Source organism: Chiloscyllium plagiosum, unplaced genomic scaffold, assembly GCF_037043375.1.
Source record: "Chiloscyllium plagiosum isolate Xiang-an unplaced genomic scaffold, Cpla_swu_hap1 HiC_scaffold_7, whole genome shotgun sequence".
Taxonomy (NCBI): Eukaryota; Metazoa; Chordata; class Chondrichthyes; order Orectolobiformes; family Hemiscylliidae; genus Chiloscyllium; species Chiloscyllium plagiosum.
In genome coordinates this window covers 12,712,111-12,721,407 of record NW_028270145.1, presented here as the reverse complement: position 1 = coordinate 12,721,407, position 9,297 = coordinate 12,712,111, and the positions used below count along the sequence as shown (strand labels likewise).

The 9,297-nt window shown below is 37.5% G+C and overlaps 1 pseudogene across 1 annotated transcript; it reads left to right on the top strand.

Moving 5' to 3' along the window:
- The first annotated feature begins 284 nt into the window (after positions 1 to 284).
- Positions 285 to 3,076, top strand: LOC122551898 (gamma-crystallin S-1-like; annotated as a pseudogene). Its single transcript, XR_015757518.1, has 2 exons — positions 285 to 1,244; positions 2,742 to 3,076. The product of XR_015757518.1 is annotated as a gamma-crystallin S-1-like (transcript).
- Positions 3,077 to 9,297: the final 6,221 nt, after the last annotated feature.

Below are 9,297 nucleotides of genomic sequence, written 5' to 3'. Positions count from 1 at the left end.
CCCTCTTTGTGAAGACTCTTATTCAGAAAAATTAGAGCTGGTAGCAATGAGAACAAAACAAACTGTCCACTTGAATCAGGTTTTTTATTTGTAAATAGAACGTGCCACACAGGAGCATTTTTGCTGACTTGGCTTAAAGTTAATTCAAGCATTAATGCTCTTTGTAGACTGAATGGACCATGGCAAGTATAAAAACAGGCAACTCTCTGGCTCTACAATTGACTGAGAATTTCAACAGGGAATTCAGCATAGGAAAGGTCAAAAATACTTCATAAAATGTTGATTTACAATTATGCATATTCACTATTATTATTTACTCAACATGTTTGGTTTATTTTGTTTGGATGGCACGGTGGCTAGCTGGTGAGCACTGCTGCCTCACAGTGCCAGGGATCTGGGTTTAATGCCAGCCTTGAGTGACTGCCTGTGTGGAGTTTGCACATTCTCCCCATGTCTGCATGGATTTCCTCCGGGTGCTCCAATTTCCTCCCACAATTCAAAGATGCACAGGTTAGGTGAATTGACTGTACTAAATTGCCCATAGTGTTCACAGATGTGTAGGTCAGGGGTAAATGTAGAGAAATCGGGTGGGTTACTCTTTGGAAGGTGAGTGTGGACCTCTTGGGCTGAATGGCCTGTTTCCACACTGTAGGGATTCTATGATTCTATAGTCATTAAAATGCAGTCTTGTCTAGTTAGGAGAATGGGATCGTTTGAATGAACGGCTTAGTATATTACTGTGATAAATGCAACTGAATGACTGGTCAACAGTAACATGAGCACGTTGTCACTTTCCAGGAGGAAGTCTGTCTAGATTCACCTTTTGATTTGTTGCCTTGACCTTTGACAGAACTTCGAATTTGGGCTTTCCTTTCCTTTCCTGCCTCTGTACTTGCTTAAAGCCAGTCACTGCCCTCCTTTGTTTTAATTTCGATGCCCATATGAGTATTGAACTGATAGCTTTACTCAACAACTTGATAGGGCCTCTTTTGTATTCTTCTATGACAATACAGATCGAAGACAGGAACTTCCAGGGGTGGCACTATGAGTGCTGCAGTGACTGCAGCGACCTGTCCCTTTACTTCAGCAGCTGTAACTCCATCCGTATTGAGAGTGACTGGTAGGTGCTGTATGAGAAACCCAATTACATGGGATACCATGTTCTGACCAGGGGAGAGTATCCTAACTACCAGCGCTGGATGGGACTCAATGACAATATCTGGTCGTGTTGTACCTATCCATATGTAAGTTTCAAGCTTGCTGCACCTTATTCTCTACTTTCTGTAAACAATGTGTCTTTTGATAATAATTGTCCTGAATCATACTTGGAAACACACAGAATTTAATTTTTACAGTATCAAATTATTAAAAATTTATCATTCCATTCAGATGCAACATCAGTTAATAAATTGGAATTGATACTTTATTACTTATAGCTTTCAGAATTAATACAATATTGCTATGAACAATTGTTTTGCTCATAAACTAATTATATTGAATTAATCAATTAAGCTGGTGCAGAAGCAAAACCATCTAACTAAAATTTCATTGCATAGAAACTTATAAATAAATATGAAGTATGCTATGAGAATATCACAATAACAAACATTGTAGGTGACAGTGTAAGGATCTGCTCGCAACATTGATTATTGTTCTCAAAGTAAGTACAGAGAAGTCAAAGTGAAGCACTGATTGGGCCTGTGTCTATCTATCTCTGTTAGAAACAGAAGTCAGAAACAGCAGAATTCAAAAGATATGTAATACAAACAGATTGGAGATGTTAACTCATGATTTTCTTCGCTTAGAAATATGCTAAGTTGCTTTACAGAATTATCTGTAAATATAACAAAAGTTTATTGATAATGCTGAATATTTTTCCATTGCAAATATGGCCACCATGATCCAGCCGTGCATATGCAGTTCCACCCATGCTATTAGTCCAGTGCATTATAAGCAATTGATGTTTTTATGGTCTGAGTTATAATTTTATACTTCACTTTGTCTAAGACAGTTTAACTGGACAGAACTTTTACAAAAACAAAAACAGAAATTGCTGGAAAAACTCAGCTGATCTTGCAGCATCCATGGAGAGAAATCAGAGTTAATGTTTTGGGTCCAGTGACCCTTCCTCATTTCTGTTGTTTTTGTTCCTGATTTCCAGCATCTGCAGTTCTTTTTAGCCTTTTTTTGTTCAATGAGACATTACAAATTTACCTGATTCAGAAGCAAGAGCTAATGTGACATATTTTGGCTTTTCTGTACTTGTGATAATCCAAATTCTTAAACGAAAGCATGTCGTGACTATTATTAGCAGCAGATGAGGGTACGCCAAAGTCACACACCTAGTGTATTTTCAATAAGTAGTATAGAAAGTAAGATAATTGTTTGTTCAAATATGAATTCCTAAGGAGAGTTGCTCACTTTAATAAGTTGACAATTGTTTAATTGTCAGAAAACCTCATGATAATATGCTCCACCTAAATGTGGCATTGCCCATAAATATAACCTATAAACAATTACAGGAATAATCAATTTATTTCTCTCCTACATAGATTTTTAACCTATTTATAGCAATGTCAAGGATCAATATTATGCTTTGTCATTGCTGATATTTATTGTCCGTTATCCTTGGGAAAGACTTTGACATTCAGCAGATTTTGAAGGAAAATCTCTAAATTTCTGTTAAGATATGAAATGGAATTTTTTACAAGAAATTTACAATTTTGAAAAATGTCTTTTAGTCTAGCGATGGGTTTTACAGAATGAGGATTTACGAGAGGCCTGACTTTGGAGGGCAGATGATGGAATTCATGGATGACTGTCCATCTGTCTACGATCGTTTCCATTACCGTGACATCCACTCCTGCCATGTGATGGACGGTTCCTGGATCTTCTATGAACATCCCAACTACAGAGGGCGACAGTACTTCATGAGGCCTGGTGAATACAGGAGATACAGTGACTGGGGAGCAACCTGTTCTACAATTGGATCTTTCTGCCATTTCTGAGTTGTTAATTAAAGATTTGTATTGTTGAAAATTACTCAGGAATTAGCTAATAAAAATGATAATATTCAATAACATTTAAGGAGTATTTTTGTGAAGTGCTGCAGAATTGTATTTTTAAAACACTATTATTGTAGTACAAATAAATTTTGTAAGGGAACCAATTCAAAAACCATTATGCACCATTCATATTTCGATAGCGACTAGTTGGCCAATGGTCTCATGTCAATTATCTTGCATGAGGTAGTACAAATTGCACTCATACTTACATGATAAATTGCCTGTGAGCAAACTTTCTAAGCCAATAGGCAGACAACTTAATGACAAAAAATCCAAAATCGTTAAATAAAAAGTCACACCATGAAATCATGAACTAACATTCCTTTGTTAACATTTATGATAATTGTATAAGCAAACTTTAAAATCAATTGGTAGGAACACTTAAGGTATCTAAATTATTACGATGAACTGATGAAACTTAAATAAGAGCTTACAAAGACATCCTGTCTATGGGAGAAAGTGAGACCTTTCCTGATGAAGGGCTTATGCCTGAAATGTTGATTCTCCTGCTCCTCAGATGCTGCCTGACCTGCTGCGCTTTTCCAGCACCACGCTCACAACTTGTCTATGTCAAGCTCGTCATCAGTTTTACAAACTGATATAGCTCCATGCCACATAAATAAAATTATTTATGTGGCATGGAGCTATATCAGTTTGTAAAACTAATTCAATCAAGTTAAGATGTTGGTGCTCTAAAATCTGTGAATTGAGCTACGGTTAAAACTCATCAATTAGTTGACAGATGGGATTTCTTTTATATATGAATTCAATGATCAAGTCTAGTATTGAAATATATTATTATTCAATCTTTCTGGATTTGACTTAATTATATACAAGATCCTAGATGTTTCGGTATGAGCAGATCTACATACAAATGGCTGGAACTGAGTGAAAAAGTCAAAGGAAGAATGGGTGTTAATTTTGACTTGGGTGGCAATGTAAAATGAGTAATGAGAATTCACTGGTTATACACTTCTCCTGGTTATAATTTCCACTTTGTGTTCTGCCGTCTTCCCTTTTTAAATTCACATTCTATCTCAATAAAATGGCATAAATAAACTTTTCATCACATAAATACACCCTTATCTCAATCTCATCAAACTTGAAACATAATCCACGCTTTCACTATCTTTAGACCTTCCTTATAGGCCTCCTTCGCTCCTCCTTCTATCAACAACAACTTCAGTAAAACTATCTTAATAACCTTCTGTCCCATGTTTGGCTGTACTTGGTCTTGCCATACCCTATTCTTTACACATTATTGTGTCCTCATAATCCAACACCTTCCTTTAAAATTACCTGAAAACTCTACCAACTATAATTTGTGTTCTGGTTACAGCTGTGGCTTCTTGTGGGTTGCATTCTCCACTCCTCGAGGTTGACAGAATCTTGAAATTATTCTTTAGAGTACTCATTCTATGTTATGATTCGGAGATGCCGGAGTTGGACTGGGGTGTACAAAGTTAAAAATCACACAACACCAGGTTATAGTCCAACAGGTTTAATTGGAAGCACACTAGCTTTCGGAGCGACGCTCCTTCATCAGGTGATTGTGATCATTCTATGTTGTTCGCATCTCTACCCACTTTCTCAAACTTTCTTAAAATCTAAGTCTTCCATATTTCATCTTCTACTGATAATTGGTGACTGAATCTTTCCTTTGTGTAGCTCCAGCTATGGCATATTAAACGGGTGATATGAAAATAAGACATTACTTATCCAGGTCTATGAAAATAGCTTTTATTATCAACAGTGAGACTGATGTTTCTGTTTTATCACCTCTGTTTATCTTTTTTTTTATTCAGCTGGCCAGCATGTGAACTACAAATAGCCTACTGATGAAGAGAATGTTATTTTAATGAAGACAAGGTAGGATATTCTTAAGTTTATGCTATAGGAAAATGTTTCATTGCATTTGCATCTCAATTCTAATTTACTCTAATCGCATGAACAATTTCTATTCTTTGTTAGATGGTTACTTTCAACTGGAGCCACTAACATTATAAAGCAGATAAAACTGCAGTATGTTTAATAAAAATAAATCTTCCTTAATTTTTGCTATAGCTAGTAAAATTGCTTCAATAACAACAATGAAAAATTAACTTCTGTGCAGGTAAGTAGGTAAGATACCCACTGAAATTGACTTAGGATTTTCAGTTCTAAAGTTGGTAAATAAAAAGTTGTCAAATTGAGGATTACATCATATTTGTAATTGGAATGTGTGAGTAGGAAAAGGGTAAGGAGAGACACACATGTTACATTAGCTATAACAAGTAAATAATCTAGTATTGTTGTCAGAAAATCCCTTAGTTCCCAATTAGACAACTTTAAATTAAAGTCCAAAGATGTGCAGGTCAGGTGAATTGACCATGCTAAGTTGTCCATAGTGTTAGGTGCATTAGTCAGAGGGAAATGGGTCTGGGTGGGTTACTCTTTGGAGGGTCGGTGTGGACTTGTTGGGCCAAAGGCTGTAGGGAATCTAATCTAAAAGGTCAACAATTGCCAACTAGTTCAACGCAGTTTCAACCCTCTGTACTAGATGATAAATGTGAAGCCATTAATTCTTAGGCACCAAATTCTTCATGGCACCAATTGAAGTGCGTTATGGGTGAAACAAGTTATCCTGTGAATGTCTATTTGAATTACACATGAAATAACTCCACAGAGGCCTGTATCCATTACCAAAGCACCATTTATTTAACATGAACAGTCATTGACATTAGTACAGTGGAGGTGATGGCCTAGTGGGATCATTACTAGGCTGTTAAACCAGAGATTCTGGTAATATTCTGAAGATATTGTTCAAATCCTACCATGGTTCAATTTTAATTCAATAAAAATCTGGAATTAAGCGTCTAATTATAACTATGAATTGTCAGGGAAAAAAACCCTTCTTGTTCACTAATGTCATTTTGGGAAGGAAACTGCTGGCATATATGTGATTCCAGACTTATAGCCTTGTGGTTGATTCTTAAATGCACTCTGGGCAATTTAGGCTAGGCAATAAATGCTGGTCAATAATGCTCACATCCCATGAATGAATGAAAGAAAGATTGTCAGTATCTCTGATACTTACCTTTTATATATGTCAGTCAGGGCTTCCTGATTGGACCCGATTAATAGCCCCACTCAGGCAACTCATTTTCCAGCTAGCTGACCTTATTACAATCATAACAACATACATTGTTGGCTGATCATCAAGCCTTTTAAAAGAGTTGTGAGTTATTTGCAGACTATTATGCTTGTCATAGTAAAAAGGATTGTGTAGTTTGCAAGCATATGATTGGGTAGCAGGATTCATTAGATAGGAACTTAGAGCTATTGTATGTATGTTTTAAAAAATCTAGTTGACATAAGGGCATCTATTGTCGTAGCAATGATGTTTAAACAGTAGTGGGGTTGGCAGGTTGCCACTATTGGCAACAATAATTTGATTCATAATCAGTCAATGAAAGCATAGTCCATATGCTTGGCAGTGAATCTGCAACTGATCCAGAGAATGTGATAGGGAGAGTTATTCGAGGCCAAGATTTTCATTATTGGCTCAGCCCAAACAGAAAAAAGGTCAAGGTCATGATTTTATCAACAGAGCAATGTTTGATGCTATTGACACAATTTTTGGCATTGGCAGGAACAACACGTTTGGCAGAGCAGAAGTGGTAAATGTGATATAAATAAATAGCAACAGAGTTGAGAACGTTTCCAACTCAATATATAGGGCACTATGCCACAGTCGGTAATGGAAGCGCTGATTTAAAAATAACTACAAATGAGAAAGCTTAATGTGCATACCCAGTTACTATCTATATGCACATTTTCATAATACAGTAGCGCCTCGACATATGAACGACCCCGTTCACGTACAAATCGGTTTACGAACAGGATTGTACGTAAAATTTTGCTTCAATGTACGTACAAAATTCAAGGTACGAACGAAGGTATGAACGCAAAAAGCCTGTGTGCGACCACGTGGTTTCATTGTTCTGCTTTGCTACGCGCTTGTTGAACGCAAAAACTCTCGGGCCCCGCGTGATCTCATTCAGTTCGTCTTTGGCGTCAGTTCGCGAACCGGGTCCCAGAACGGATTAAGTTTGTAAGTCGAGGCACTACTGTAGTTACAGGGTGGGTACATTGAGGAGGTGAAAGATCCAGTTTTGAGATACTGGAACAGAATAAATTAGAATACAATATGTGTGTTAAGCTTTTATTTTAGCACACTGGGAATGGAGAGGGAGAGGGAGAGAATTTCAGGTTGTAAAGTAAAAGTGAATCAAATATTATATGCAATGTCATGGTTTAATTTTAAATGTTTTCCCATATAGAACTAACCTGCAGAGAATACTGTATTACAGCTACAATTATTTGAGAAATTTGTTTACATAGCCTTATTTGAAAAATGCAGCGAATGAAAAAAAGATTGAATCTTCCATAATTGTGAACTTGCTCAAAATTTTAAAACATGGACAGCAATCAGCATGGTGTATTCTGGAACTGATGATTTTTTCTTAAAAAAGTGAACATTAAAGTGCTGCAAAAGAGGGCCGCTGAGAGTCACCGGACTTGAAATGTGGATTAAAATATACACTGTGTTGAAAGGAGATCTTTCAGACTACAAATTGTAAAATCCATATCCTGAGACCATCAGGAGAGATTTCTTGGCTGAACGGGTCTTTTCCAGAAATAAAGGTGGTGATTGTCTCAGACACTAAGAGTGATTGTCTGCACGTAATCTGGGTTGTGTCTAATCAACTAAGCCAGTAACATATTGGACTTCATAAGACAGCTTTTTTGAAAAAAATCTGTAATTGCTAATTAAAAGACACAGAACAACATGACAGATAAAGGGGAACCAGCAGATGTAATCTATTTGGATTTTCAGAAGGCATTTGATAAGATACCACAAGTAAAGCTATTTAATAATGGTAAGAACCTGTGTTATTGATTTTAATATCTTAGCCTGGGTAGAAGTTTGGTTAACTAATTAAAGACAGATGGCTGGGATAAAGGGAGCCTGTTCAAGATGGCAACCTGTAATGAGCGAAATGCCACAGCATCATTGCTGAACAATGTCCGCTCTAATATGTGAGCTAGTGTTACTGCTTGGAAGGTCCTCACTCCCTGGTCGGCATGGGGATGCATTAACTTCGCTGCTGTGCATGGACCTTGGACGCTTGGGTAGCAGTAGGTAAAATCAGAGGGTCCACGTGTGTGGGAACTACAATTACATATCATATATATTAATTACTTTGATAAGTGAAGTACTATTGCCAAGTTTGAAGATGACACAAAAGCAGTTGGGAATGACACAAGGGTTAAGTGAATGGGTAAAAACTTGACAGATCAAATAGACTCTGGGAAAATATCAGGTTGTGCATTTTGGCAGGAAGCATAAAGGAGCTAGAAATTATTTAAATGGAAAATGACAGCAAAAAGCAAAAGAATTCAGGAATCATTGTGCTTGCATCACAAAAGGCTAACAAACAAGCTCAACAGGTAATAGGGAAGGCAAATGGAAAGTTGGCCAATCTGACATCTGTGGAGGTGACTATCGGTACAGGTGCACCTGAGGCAGGTGACATCATTTCACTGGCCTTCTGTTCAATACGAGTGTAGAATGCATCAAGCTCATCGGGGAGGGATGCATTGTTAGTGATTCTACTCGATTTCACTTTGCAGCCCATTATATCATATAAGCCTTGCCACAGTCGATGTGTGTTTGTGTAGTTAGTCTGGGACTCTAGTTTTGTCTGCTATTGTCTCTTGTCATCCCTGATGGCTTTGCGAAGGTTGTACCTAGATTTCTTGTATAAGTATGGGTCACCTGACTTGAACACCTCAGACCTGGACTTTAGTAGGGAGTGGATCTCTTGGTTCATGCATGGTTTCCATTGGAGGAGCACTTGGATTAACTTCTTTGGGATGCATTATCTACACGTCTGACAAAGTTTGGGACGGTAGTGGCATACTCATTTAGGTTGGCTGCTGAATTCTTGAATGTGGACCATTTCATCGATTCGAAGCTGCCACATAGGAGCTATCTGTTACACTAGACTGGCACTGAATGACTTTCTGTACCAGATCCTCACACTTCAGTTTTGACTTGTAAGCCTGGAGAAGGTGCACAGTTGTACGGTTTGAGTTTCCAAAACACGGCAGGGTAAGGAGTGGTAGAAACCTTTGATGGTTGTGTAGCAATGATCAGTGGTGTTTGAGCTTTCAGTGGGACAGGAGA